The following is a 13,501-nucleotide window of genomic DNA, read 5'->3' on the forward strand; positions in this document are numbered from 1 at the left end:
TCTTTACCAGCTGAGCTACCAAGGAAGCCCCTAAAACCAAAAAGATGAAGGACCAATTTGCTCACAAATTTCCTTTTTTAAAAAAAAAGTATTTATTTTTGGCTGTGTTGGGCCTTCATTGCTGCGCGGGTTTTTCTCCAGTTGCAGTGAGTGGAGGCTTTTCTTAGTTGCAGTGCATGGGCTTCTCATTGCGATGGCTTCTCTTGTGGAGCATGGGCTCTAGGGCACGCAGGCCTCAGACGTTGCAGCTTGCTGACTTTAGAGCACAGGCTCAGTATTCGTGGCCCACGGCCTTAGTTGCTCTGTGGCATGTGGGATCCTCCCAGATCAGGGATCAAACCTGTGTCAGTGCCCTGGCAGGCAAATTCTTTGTCACTCAGCCACCAGGGAAGCCCCCCAAAGTTTCCTATTTAAAGACTGATGAGAAAGAGCTTTTCAAACAGGACCTTGTAGTCCTATGGAATAGAGACTCACCAAAGTTTCCTGGGAAATTCAGAAAACCCAGGAAGTCCCAAGCCTGGGTCTCTCTTAGCGTCTCTGCTTCCCTCCCCTCCATCGCTCAGCCCTTCCACTTTCTTTTTCTCTGTCTCTGAGCATCTCTATGTCTTTCTGTCCACTTCTCTCCACCAGCCAGTTCCCATGTCCTCTGTTTTACAGAGCACAGACTTTACCTCCTTTTAACATTAGCTTTATGTGATTTTTAAAATCAGTTTGATATCAGAGCCTCCCTTTCCCTTCAGCTCCATGACTGCATTGCTCAGTCTCTCAGTTTCCCAGTTTCTGGTTCCCATGAGAGCTGTTTGCATGGCCCATCTTTTTTTTTGGTAGAAAATTCCTTTATTATAGTGCAAATAACTTTCAGCAGTGACATCATAATGAAAGAAAACATTTAGCAACATTTGACATGCAGTAAATAAGGAAGTGTTTCTTTGAAAATATGTCATCATAGAAATATTATTTCTACATTAATAATGTAGCTGGAAAATACCAAGGCTGTTTCTCTCGAGGCAAAAAGGCTCCCTCCCTCTTTTTGGATATTTTCTTTTTAATACAAATGAAAGGATTTGCCATTTTAGCAAATTACCAATTCTAAGAGTGCTGTCTTTGGAGGTTTTGAACTAAGGTTGGCATGATTTGAAATGGGATTTCAAATTAAAAGAAAACAAACATTTTAAGACAATTCTGGTATAGCCCAGAAAGTAGAGGTCACTTCTATTAACTTTTAAGTAGAATACATACATTCACTCTGATTTTGATGCAGAAATGAACAGATTGTCTAAAGCCTGCCTATTATTCCCCCAGAGCCTGATTGTTATTTATGTTCCTTGGTTTTGGTCATATTGCAGAATTAGGGCTCTGGTCAGAAATAACACCTTACACATCCAGATGCTTTCCTGTGAAGCTTAGAATTGTACTTTTCATCCTGAATTCCCACCTTAGACCTCCCATGCTGATGAGAGGATGTGAACAGTTTCCGGTTTACAGCTAATAATTAGGACAGCTGGACTAACCACTCCCCCCCCTAACTTAATTATACCTAAATCAGACCATCACATCATTCAGATTAATTTCAATAGGCTTAACCAAGAGGTTCTCACTGACCCCACAGAACAATGAAGGGTTTACAGTGTATCTTTACACAAAGCTGCCTAAGGGCTTGGCTGCCAACCCGTCCCTGATAGGTAGAGAGAACAGTGTCAGTTCCAACAGTTATACTCCCAACTCTAGTTTCTGCTGAATTATGCAGTGGGTGGGAATGGATGCCCCCTCAAAGAAAACATCCTGTTGGGGCTGGGGGTGTCTTCTACCACAAGGAGAATCAAAACCCCTACCAATATATTTCAGGGTGCCCTCTAGGTCTCTCCACAAACACAACAAAATCTAGTGGCTGCACAAGGTTGGTCATGGGCTCCAAATACCCAGAGCCAGAGCACAGCCCTTCTGGCTGAACATGGCTGGTTAAGTCAGCTGGGACATAAAGCTTTTCAATGCTCAGCCAGTCTTGTTGGATAAAGCATCTCCTTACATAACACAATGGAACTGTGCTGAACAGTTTCAAAGTTGAGGAGAATCCAAATATATCACCTATTTAAAAAATTCACAATTTTAGTGTGCTTTTTCTTAAACTTTGGTTCTGAAACACTGTCTACATTCTTGACACGTGAAATGACGTGGCCACTTCAGTGCCTCTGCATGTTGTGTAAAAAAACTCAAAAAGTAAAGCAGGACAAGGATGTGTCATAACAGGACGCAGTATGCTGTACAAACAAAACCTAAATTATATATAAATACACACCCACCCCTGGTGGCTCAGATGGTAAAGCATCGGCCTACAATACGGTAGACCTGGGTTCGATCCCTGGGTCAGGAAGATCCCCTAGAGAAGGAAATGGCAACCCACTCCAGTACTCTTGCCTGGAAAACCCCATGGACAGAGGAGCCTGGTAGGCTATAGTCCAGGGGGTTGCAAACAGTCGGACAAGACTGAGTGACTTCACACCCCCACCCCAGCACCCCTTTCCCCTGCCGCCACTAGCTGACCAGAGCAATGCCAAGGGTCCTTCTCTCCAAGGCCAATGCAGTTTATGAAATCCAGCACCTAGGACTCCAGCCATCCCTTGCCTTGCAGTGACATATGTATCACTGCAGGCTTTTCCTGGAGACTCCCTGCAGTCTAATCAGTTCCACAAGTACAGGGAAAATCCCAGAGCTTCACTGGAGCATTCACACTATTGGCTGGACTCAAAGACCTAGAGTCCTGGGAGTTAACTTTTCAGATAAACTAAGTGGATCATTTCCTAGGTTGGATCCTATCTTATCATACTATCTCAGCAGAGCCCACGCAGTAGGAAGCATCTTCTACTCTGAAGCTCCAAAGTCATTGCTTAGGGATGGGTGAGGGTCACATAATAAAAGTCATACAAAGAGCTAACAGCTTAAGTTGATATAAATTCTTTCCAAGTAAGTTCTTTGGGCCCATTTGCTTCTGCTTTCCATTGCATTCCCAAATCATTTTCATACTATACCTTTAAAAATGTATATTAACAGTCCATTTTAAAAACTGTCAATGCAATTACCTGTTACTGTGTTTTCAATTAGATTAATAACAACTCCATGAGCTATTATGTAGATCTAGGGAAAAGTATTTAGTCTTAAGGAAGCCATACTGTGCTAATTCACAGTAAAGATAAAAAGCAATAGAATTTTACATAATCATCAAAAACTTTGAAAAGCAGTCTTACTGAACTGTTGCAAAGTTTCCCCAAAAGCACTTAACAGCAATTTATATCAAGAGATCCTAAGTTTAGGGGTAAGAGGATAAGACTCGACTCTTTAAGGTAGAAAATCACCTTTCTTATGACGGTAATAGGTAATTTCCCTACCCAGACCTAAGATAAGTGTACATTCAAAAGTTCATAACTAACTGTTTCTGAGACATTAATCATTCTCTAACACATACACTTAGTAGAAATAACTACAAGAAAGCTTAAAAAAATCTGAGTTAACATTATGCTGTGCAAAAAGGAAAAAAAAAAAAAAAACCTTGAACAACCTACATTCTATGCTAAATACCCTGACTAAAATGTTGGTTGTGCTACACAATTCCACTTGAGTGCAGAAATGCGGTGATTCCTATGTGCCATCTTTGTTAAGTCTTTGGTACTTTTGTTCTAAATATCACCTTGCTTTGAAAAGATGAATAACTTGTTACCAAATCACAAATCCATTTCAGTTAAGTCTGAATAAAATCCAGCATAAATGTATTACTTTGTTCTGGGAATGATGGCTCCGTGTCTTAGTTCTGACAGCTTCCTAAGGGCAAACCACCACTGAAGTCATTTGGGTTTAAACTGCACAGATAGAAGAAACAGTGAAGTCTGCCTTTTTGTTTTCTTTTTAAGTCTTCAGACCTTGCTAGGACACTTCTTTCAGACCAACAGTCAGACAGTTGTGGCACCAGATGCTCTGAAACAGATGTGGTTTAAACAACATCAGCCAAGCTTAGTGATCTGGAGGTCTCCGTTGATCTTTATGGTGTCCATTGCAGATAACGTTTGAATGCGGTGGTAAAAATCAAAAAGTGTTTGTCCATCCACAAACACTCTGAAACCCGGATGCTAACAAAGGATTTCCATCCTGAATGGCTGGTCTGGGATGAATGGGAAGTAAGGGATCGCTGACTGTTCTTCACCTCTTTCCCCAAATATACAAGAATTTCTGAGTCGCTGCCGATCTGTGAACACCGCTTTGAGTTCAATTGCCACCTCTGCGGGAGGATCTTCCAAATCACCACAGGTCAATCTGATGGCAAAGCTCTCTGGGTTGAGGTTTACAATGCCCATCACTAACACTTTCTTGCCTGGTCTCATGCCACCTCTAATGTGCCCACAAAATAGCACTCTCAGTCATGGCAAGTATATGTCGGCTTGAACTGGAGAGCCCAAGGAGTTGTTTAAATGCGCATCATCTAGTTCACCACTGCATCGCTGTCGGCCACAGACCCCACCGTCTTCTTGCACAGCACGATGGGGTGGCAACTGGCGGGGTGGCGGGGCTGCCATGGCCCATCTTTTTAAGACACGTTGCAAAAGCCATAGGCTAGTCTCTAAACCTGTGGCCTTCGAGCAAATCGTCCAAGGCTCATCGGCAGTGGCAATTAATATAACAAGTGTCTGTTTCAGTTACAGGGACTGGATGGAGGTGGGTCTTTCTCTTCAAGGGCTTGTGGGTGGACCAGTTTCATAAATGAGTACATTGCAACACAGGTGAAGCTCAGTTAAAATGAGTACATTGCCTACTTTAAAGGTCATCTCAGCATTTGTACCACTGACCGTACTCTACATTAAAAAGTGATCAATATCTTTATGGTCCGTCCAGAACAAAATCCTTTGGATGAATTCCAAGATGCTTTTGATATTAATGTCAAGTATGGCTGAGTTGTATTATGGAGATTTGGTAGGGTCAAATCTATCACTTTAATTTCTGATAGCATAAGTAGGTGAAAATAATGACCTTGTACACTGAAAAGATATGGTCAGACCTGGGTTATCAGACAAAGAACTGGGTTATTTGTCATTTGTCATGTGTGACCAGTCTTCAAACCAGCTTCCTTATCTGCAAAACATTGGTTCAGAAAATAAACTTTACTTCCTAGAACCACACTGCAATCTCACCTGCTTTTGTTTCTAGTGAGGCTCCATGCTGAGCTTTTGATGGACTGTTCTCCTCTGTCATAGGCAGTGTGCAATGGTGGTTACCAGGACAGTACAGTTTAAGGGTTAAACAAGCTGGCATATGCGCTGTTCTTAGAGTGTGTGTGTGTGTGTGTGTGTGTGTGTCTGTTAGTCGCTCAGTCATGTCCGACTCTTTGCAACTCCGTGGACTGTAGCTCTCCAGGCTCCTCTGTCCAATACTAGAGTGGATTGCCATTCCCTTCTCCAGGGTATCTTCCTGACCCAGGGGTTGAATCTGGGCCTCCCGCATTGCAGGCAGATTCTTTACCAGCTGAGCATACACACTCATTCATACAAACACTGAATCTGATCTCATAATTTTCATGTCATAAAATCTTCTCAACCATTTAAAAATGTAAAAATCAGCCATAGCTTGCGAGCCATACAGAACAAGCAGAGGGATGTATGGATTTGGCTTGTAAACCAGAGTTTGCCCACCACCAGCATCGAGTATTATGTTTTACAAAACGCTTTTGTACATCCAAATGTGCCTCATTTGTTTCTGAGATCAACTCACTGAAGCAGGTAGGGAAGAAATTACTAGCCCCATTTTACAGAGAAGGAGGAAGTCTCAGAAGGATTAAGTGAGGTACTAAGGATCATAGTCAATAAGAAATAGACATGAGATCTGACCCTAGTCCCCAGGATTCAACTGCTCTTTTACTCTACCATCTTTATGATAAATTTTAGGAAAAGCTATCAGCTCCTGGCTATGTATACCCAAAGAAAGGACTGCTCCCACAGGTGAAGCAAGAGCTCTCATAACCAGGATTTGCTAGTACTTTCTAAAATTTGCTAGTACCGCACTTTGCTAGTTAAGGAATGGTTTGTATGCACTGTGAGGAGGACAGAGAGAGAGAGAAAGAAATATGTCTGCTGACACTCTGCAACCCCAGAAACTTGACCTCAGGAAGAAGGCCCTGAGGGATTTGAGTCTCCTCTGAAATCTCTTATTATGGCAGTTATCATGTATCCAGCATACCCTGTCTCAAAGCCCCATGGCCTCTGTTTGCTTTTCTATCTGTTATGTGTCCCAAAGGTCCAATACAAGGAAGAAAGAAAGAGAGGAAAAAGAAGAGAAAGTGACTGCAAAGTGAGTTTATGTCTTAGCTGTAGTGTAGAAACTAGAATTTCTTCTTTGGTATGCTGCCTACATGTTGGTATTATGCCACCACATTGACTGTAGGGCTCTAGAATTGTTCCTATGATCTGAGTACCAATTTCTTCTTGGACATGGACTTCTGAGTCATAGAAAATACTATGATTCTCATTCAACTGGCAAGTTATTTCACATTCAAATTAACTACTTAATTAAAAAATCATTAAAATGATCAATCTATACATACACATATATATGTGTGTATGTATGTGTGTGTATATATATATACACACACACACACTATTGTATAACTATACAAGTTACAAGGTGGCTCAGACAGTAAAGAATTTGCTTCTATGCAAGAGACGTGGGTTCAATCCCTGGGTCGGGAAGATCCCTTGGAGAAGTGAATTCCCATTCACTTCTACCCATTCCAGTATTCTTGACTGGAGAATTCCATGGACAGAGGAACCTGGCAGGCTATAGTCCATGGGGTCACAAAGAGTCAAACATGACTGAATGACTAAAACTTCAAGTAGAGTAATATTTAAAGATATATAAGGACTTAGTCTGTTCAGGTTGCCATAACAAATACTACAGACATTTATTTTTAACAGTCTGGAGGCTGAGAAGTCCCAAATCAAGGTGCCAGGCTCTTTGTTTCCTGGGAAGGACTCTTTTCCTGGCTTACAGATGGCTCCCTTCTTCTTGCATTCTCACATAACCTCTTCTTTGTGCAGTGGGGGAGAGAGAGAAGGCCAAACTCTCCAGTGTCTCTTTTTATAAGGGCACTAATCCCATCAGACCAAGGCCCCACACCTATGCTGTTATCTAACCCTAATTACCTCCCAAATGCCAATTCCACCTCTCAATTCCATCATGTTGATGGTGGGTAGAACTTCAACATATGAATTGGAGAGGGACATAAACATTCAATCCATCACAAGTATTCTTTTCAATAATATTTATTAAATTTCCTCTTTTCTGAAACATAGGGGGGAAAGTTATCCATCCATTCATTGATTTGCTAGTTATTTTAATAATTTTTGAGCACCTATTATGTGCTAGATCTCTCTTTCAGGGATTGAAAGCCTCAGAACTCACAAACCTCCCTGCAACTCAGAGTAAACATCCCCCATCTGCCTTTCTCCCTGGCTTTCATTACCATCTATTCCTTTTCATGTAGACTTATTGAATAAATTTCCCAAGGGGTTTGAAATACATTTTTGTTGGATCTTCACCTTTCTTTTCATGTGGCTCAGCCAACAGAAGACGATAACTGCTAAGTGCACCCCATGCTTCACAGTGTGACTGCTCAACAGCTCTGTGTTTGCAATTAGTTTTTACCTCCTCAAAGGAAAGGGCCTCTCTGCCCAGAGGTACTATACTTGGCTTTTAAATATTTAATAATTAATTGCTTGGATTTGCAACTTGTCTCCTTCTTAAATTCTTAGCTGGCATCTAGGTCACTTATAAGATTCAGATTTTTAAATGGTCATACTCTCCCCTCCTGCCTGCAAAAATGTACATTTTAAACATTAAAAATAATGTTTAAAACAGAAATAGAAAGTGATCTCCCATAATTACCATCACCTTGATAGAAACAGAGTCAGAAACTCTATAGCTCTGGAAGGATAGTTAAAAGGGTTGTTGACGTCGTCATACACCAATTTGAGAAGCAGGATGCATGTCCATGGCATAGCACTTCTTGCATGCATAGACCACTTGATCCATTCTTTCTGTGCTCACAAGTCTGTAGGGGTCACCAGTCCTGGTGGTGTCAGAGCACACAGATGAACAGAATCAGTTGTGGGGAGTGCCATGGGTACTTGTTACTTATATGACTTTCAAGTATGCAAACAATTTACATCTTCCATAAATTAAGGCAAAGTCAATATTTTTCCTTCAACCCCATCGATATAGGAAACAGAAGGCCATAAGCTACCAGAGGCCATAAGGCACTGGTTTCACATTGCCTAAGCTCACAGCCCAGCTCCACAAATGATTAGCTGAACCTTTGGTCAAGGTGCTTAAAACCAATAAGATTCCATTTCTTCATCTATAAAATGGAGGTTATAATAGGTTTTAGGTTGTAAATTATGAGAATGAATTGAGAATATGAATAAAAGAGCAGAGTATTTGGCATTTAGGGTAAGTACTCAGTGGGGTTCCCAGGTGGTGCTGGTGGTAAAGAACCTGCCTGCCAATGCAGGAGATGGAAGAGATGGGGGTTCTATCCCTGTCTCGGGAAGATCCCCTGGAGGAGGGCATGGCAACCCACTCCAGTCTTCTTGTCTGGAGAATCCCATGGACAGAGGAGCCTGGTGGGCTACAGTCCATGGGATCACAAAGAGTTGGACACAACTGAAGTGACAGCACACACACACTCAATAAAGGTATTAAATGCTCAATAAAGATAATAAATAAAATATCAGTATTTTCAAAGCTACTACTACTAATTATTATTATTATTATCATGATCACTATTATTATTGAGAGGTCATCTATTGTAGTAGTTAAGAAAGAGACCTTAGGTTCAAATAAACCTAGCCAAGATTTAGCTCTGCCACTTACTAGTTCTATGATCTTGGGCAACTTGCTTTACTTCTCTCAGCCTTAGTTTCATCATATCAAAAAAGTATATAGAGCATTGTAGATGTTAAATGGGCACTAGGTCATGGGCATAAGAAAATACAAAGTACATAATAAATAGTAATTGTTTAATACATGTTACCAATGATGATGACATTGCTTTCTTAAATGTTAAAGGGAGGAAAGAATTATGCTTAAGAGTGTTAGATCCATGATTCACTGGGTCACGACAATGTATTATTATTGATAAGGGGGAGGTGGTCCTAGCTGATTTGAGAAATAACAAGTACTTAAAAACAAATGTTCAACCCTTCTCATGTAATTCCAAACCATTATAGAAACCTGCAACCCTGAGACAAACTGAGATTGCATATGCATAGATCAAATTGAGAGTTAATTTTTTAGTGATATAAAGAACACACAATTTTGAAGCAAAGAAGACAGAAAACTTAGAAATGATATAGTTTAACATTTTCATTTTTTTAAATGAGAAAACTGAGACTCAGGGAGAGAAAATTATTTGTCCAAGTTCAGGATCAGGCGCTTGATCTTAAAATGTAGTCAATAAGGTTTTGCTAAAAGAATGAATAAAACAAGGATGTATTTTGCCTCTCTATATTTCTATGTTTGTGTGTTGGTGTGAATCCAAGTTTTTGATTGAAGATTGTGTCTATAGGTCAACTGAAAACAAAGAGACAGTCATCAGAATCTCAAAACACCTGTTTCATCTGTGATTTTATATATACAAATTATGAGAGAAGAAAATTCTTACTAAATACTCACTAAGAGCCAGTCACTTTTACATAAAATGTTTCATGGAAACTCCATAATAGTCCTGGGAAGAAATCTACCCATCAGGGTTCAGTATAGAAAACAGAAACTATGCTGGTTGTTTTAAAAAGAAAAGGAATTTGATGCCTACAAAACTCCTGAAAGGGCTAGATGGCCAAGGCTTAGACAAGATCTTCAGGAAAAATGGCTCCAAACCTCACCTTGGAAACTGCCTGCCAAGGGAAATGCTCCCTCTGCTACAGTTTACATGCTAAGCGTCTAGAAAATGCCACATCCACTGCAGACTCTGAGATCATACCTTCAAAGCCATGCATCCGGGACATAACTCCACCCAAGACTGCTGTCCCCAGAGCTATGCCACAGCTGCTATTATCCACACCAGCAAAAGTTCAAGCTACTGCCTTTTCCCCCACTTGATCTAGTTTTAAAGTCAGTTTTCACAGTATTCATCTGACTGGTTAAAGCTAAGTCATCAAGAACCTTATGAGGCTTCCCTGATGGCTCAATGGTAAAGAATCTGCCTGCAATGCTGGAGACTGCCTGCCAATGCAGGAGGCACGAGTTCGATCCCTGGGTCGGGAAGATCCCCTGGAGGAGGGCATGGAGACCCACTCTAGTGTTCTTGCCTGGAGAATCCCACGGACAGAGGAGCCTGGCGGGCTACAGTCCATAGGGTCACAGAGAGTCAGACACAACTGAAGCAACTTAGCACATGCACAGTTATCACTGGGATAAGCATTGGACAATATAACAATGAAAAAGACAGAGGCCTTGCTATGGAGAGTTTTCCAGTAAAAAGCATAAATAAATAAATAAGCCTATGATTACAAAACTACAGGATGTGGTCTATTAGAACAGCAAACACTGAAGAACCTAGCAGCGGCACTTAGCTCAGTTTGGGGACAGAGTAGACACTCATTGCACATTTATTTTTGGTTCTTATAGATGAGTGAAATGTTCAGCAATTTGGCCAATGTCACTTGATTGTTGGGACTAATACAATTTCTCATGAATCTCATTTGAGGGCACTGTAATAAAAGGTGTTTCATTTTCACAGGTATTTTTGTTTGTCTCATTGGTTTTGTTTTGTGTACAGTGAAAATAGCAATGTATTCTCAACAATGAGAGCTAGGGATCTGTGACCAAGTCACTAGGCTTTCTGCAAGCATAATTTTCTGAAACAGATTAGCCTACTTCCCCACCCAGTAATTCTTTATTAGAATTCTTAAAAAGTAGTAAAAAGTAGAATAAATTGTAGAGTAGCTAAGGTTCAATATCAAAAAATACTATACTGGAAAGATACATTTATAGAGTAAGACTTTAGGGGCTTCCCTGGTGGCTCAGATGGTAAAGCGTCTGCCTGCAATGCTGGAGACCTGGGTTTGATCCCTAGGTCGGGAAGATCCCCTGGAGCAGGAAATGGCAACCCACTCCAGTACTCTTGCCTGGAAAATCCCATGGATGGAGGAGCCTGGTAGGCTACAGTCCATGGGGTCGCAAAGAGTCAGACACAAATGAACGACTTCACTTTCTTTTTCTTCAGGAAAACAAATATTGAGATACAATGGGACGACTTTCTTACTTATTTTCGATTATTTCAATCATGAATAATCCAACAATTTTCTTCCCATCAAAACCTCAAGGAGCACACAAATCCCAGAACAAAAGTGACCTTTGGGCCAATGAAATGGCTGCTTCGAAATAGTTCTATGACCTCTCAAGGAGTCCTAAGTGTCACAGGTGGGAACGGTACATCAGAAAAGTTCAGACATGATTACTAACCCTTATTTTCATTAAAATACATGCTTGTACATGGAAACAAGACCAGCAGTCTAGAAGTCCTCAAACAGGCAGTGCAGTTTTAATTAGTTGAGTATGGAGACTCATTAATATGCAAATGAGGAGCTTACCAATATTAATCATCTGTTTTACTAGGCAGCTTTTACTAAAGAGTTTCTAACGAGTTTGCAAATTAAGTTTCTTTGACATTAAAAATCAGCTAAACGCCTGTCTGAGAATAATCTCTTTTAACTCCAGGGCAGGAAGAGGGGATTTTTTTTTTTTTGGATGAGAAACAGCCATGTTTAAAACCAGTTCCCATGTTGGCAAGCACTGAGCAAGAGTTCTGCATCAACCCTTTCCAGGCTCTAATTGAAACCATTTCTGCAAGAGAGAACCAGAAAAATAGTTGGAACAAGAGACAAATATGAGTCACGGTGATTTAAAGATGCATGACCTAGAAAGCTTCATCACAATATGTGTTTACATAGGTGACTGGCATTGTTAAAACACAAAAGAGGTTATTATATTTTTAAAAGGCCCTGTTATGGCCTTTAGCATATACCTATGGTTCTGTTTTCTTGGAAATGTTGAAGATCGGGTTGGATTCTGATTTATCAAGGATGATTAGAAATATGGGGATGGAATTCAAGGTTCTCCTGCAATCACTTTAATTTCTGAATTTGTTTTCATTACGTTTACAAAAAAGTTTATGGGCTTGGGCTCAATCATGTAAATCATTTTCAATGTCAGCTAACTCCATTATTGTGTCATTCAGGCATCAATACAAAACAATACAAAACACAGTCAGACATTCCTTTAGATTCCCTACTTCCAGAAAGAATGTCAGAAAGGAAATTCTGTAAAGGAGAGAATAGGCTAGATGCATATCACCAAACTTCTTCTGCATCAATTGAAAAACAGTTGACCTTCAAAAATTTTCTCTCTCCTTATAATCCTACGGAAAGTCAAAGGAAGCTTTGAAGTGATACACTTTCAAAAAGCTCTCGATCTGTGTTTCTTCTCAAAATTGGAAACTCTTCCCCATGCCCTCCAACTTCCTACAGCTATTAGCTAAAAGTTACCAGGCAAGACAAATTTGTCACCCATAATCTTCTTATTCATTCATTAGTTTGTTCAGTAAATGAAAACGAATGAATTTTTTTGCCAACGCAATATCTGTTAATGGAATTGAAGCAAGGTTCTGAGAAACTCCTACTGTATCAGGTACTTGTGGGATACAAATATGTATTAGCAGTTTCAAGGGGCTTAGAGTCTACTAAGAATATAAAATATGTTCCCAATAAGCCCACTTTGAAGAAGTGTGTGATTAAAACAATGAGAATTGTCTATCTCATGTGTTTTTTGCAAATGACTGAAAATCTTATAAAAGACATCCCGTCTCAATCTCATTCTTGATATAGTAAAAATAGTCCTCGTATGATACATCAGAGAAAAGGATATGATTGGTGATGTAGTACTTTTAAGTTTTATAAGTTTATACAAGGTTAAGTGGCTAATGCAGCAAACACTGGGGATTATTCCCATTTTGCCATCTTAGAGGAAGAACTTCAGTCTGTGCATAGGTTTACTTGCTGCAATGATGCAGAGTCAGTGAATGGCATTCACTTAACGATGTTAGCCCAGGAACACCAGACTGTACTGTTCAGTCTCTTATAATCCTAGCTTGTCCAAAGCCTTCTTTCTGTTGGACAATGCCTATGTTAAATATCATGACTGGTGGAAAACACTGTTAGGTTTAGACTCATTTAAATTCATGGCAAAAAGAAAGAAAATCCTTAATCAAAGGCACAAGATAGATTTTGCAAAGAAGTAACGGCCAGAAAATTAATCCAAAATGCTCTTTGGTTTGGGCTTCTGTGTGAGCACAACTTGGCGGCCGGTCTTGACTGGAGGTTCTGGGAGTTGCAGGAGTGGAAAATGGAAATGGCTCATCTGCACCTGCCCTTTCTCTAGAGATTAGGCTCATCCTCTCTCATGACAC

The 13,501-nt window shown here is 40.3% G+C and overlaps 1 pseudogene; it reads right to left on the reverse strand.

Moving 5' to 3' along the window:
• Positions 1-3,992: 3,992 nt before the first annotated feature.
• LOC109556771 (galectin-related protein pseudogene) overlaps positions 3,993-13,501 on the reverse strand; it is an 83,996-nt pseudogene continuing 74,487 nt past the window's right edge.

This window comes from Bos indicus, chromosome 3, assembly GCF_029378745.1.
Source record: "Bos indicus isolate NIAB-ARS_2022 breed Sahiwal x Tharparkar chromosome 3, NIAB-ARS_B.indTharparkar_mat_pri_1.0, whole genome shotgun sequence".
In the NCBI taxonomy this organism is placed as follows: domain Eukaryota; kingdom Metazoa; phylum Chordata; class Mammalia; order Artiodactyla; family Bovidae; genus Bos; species Bos indicus.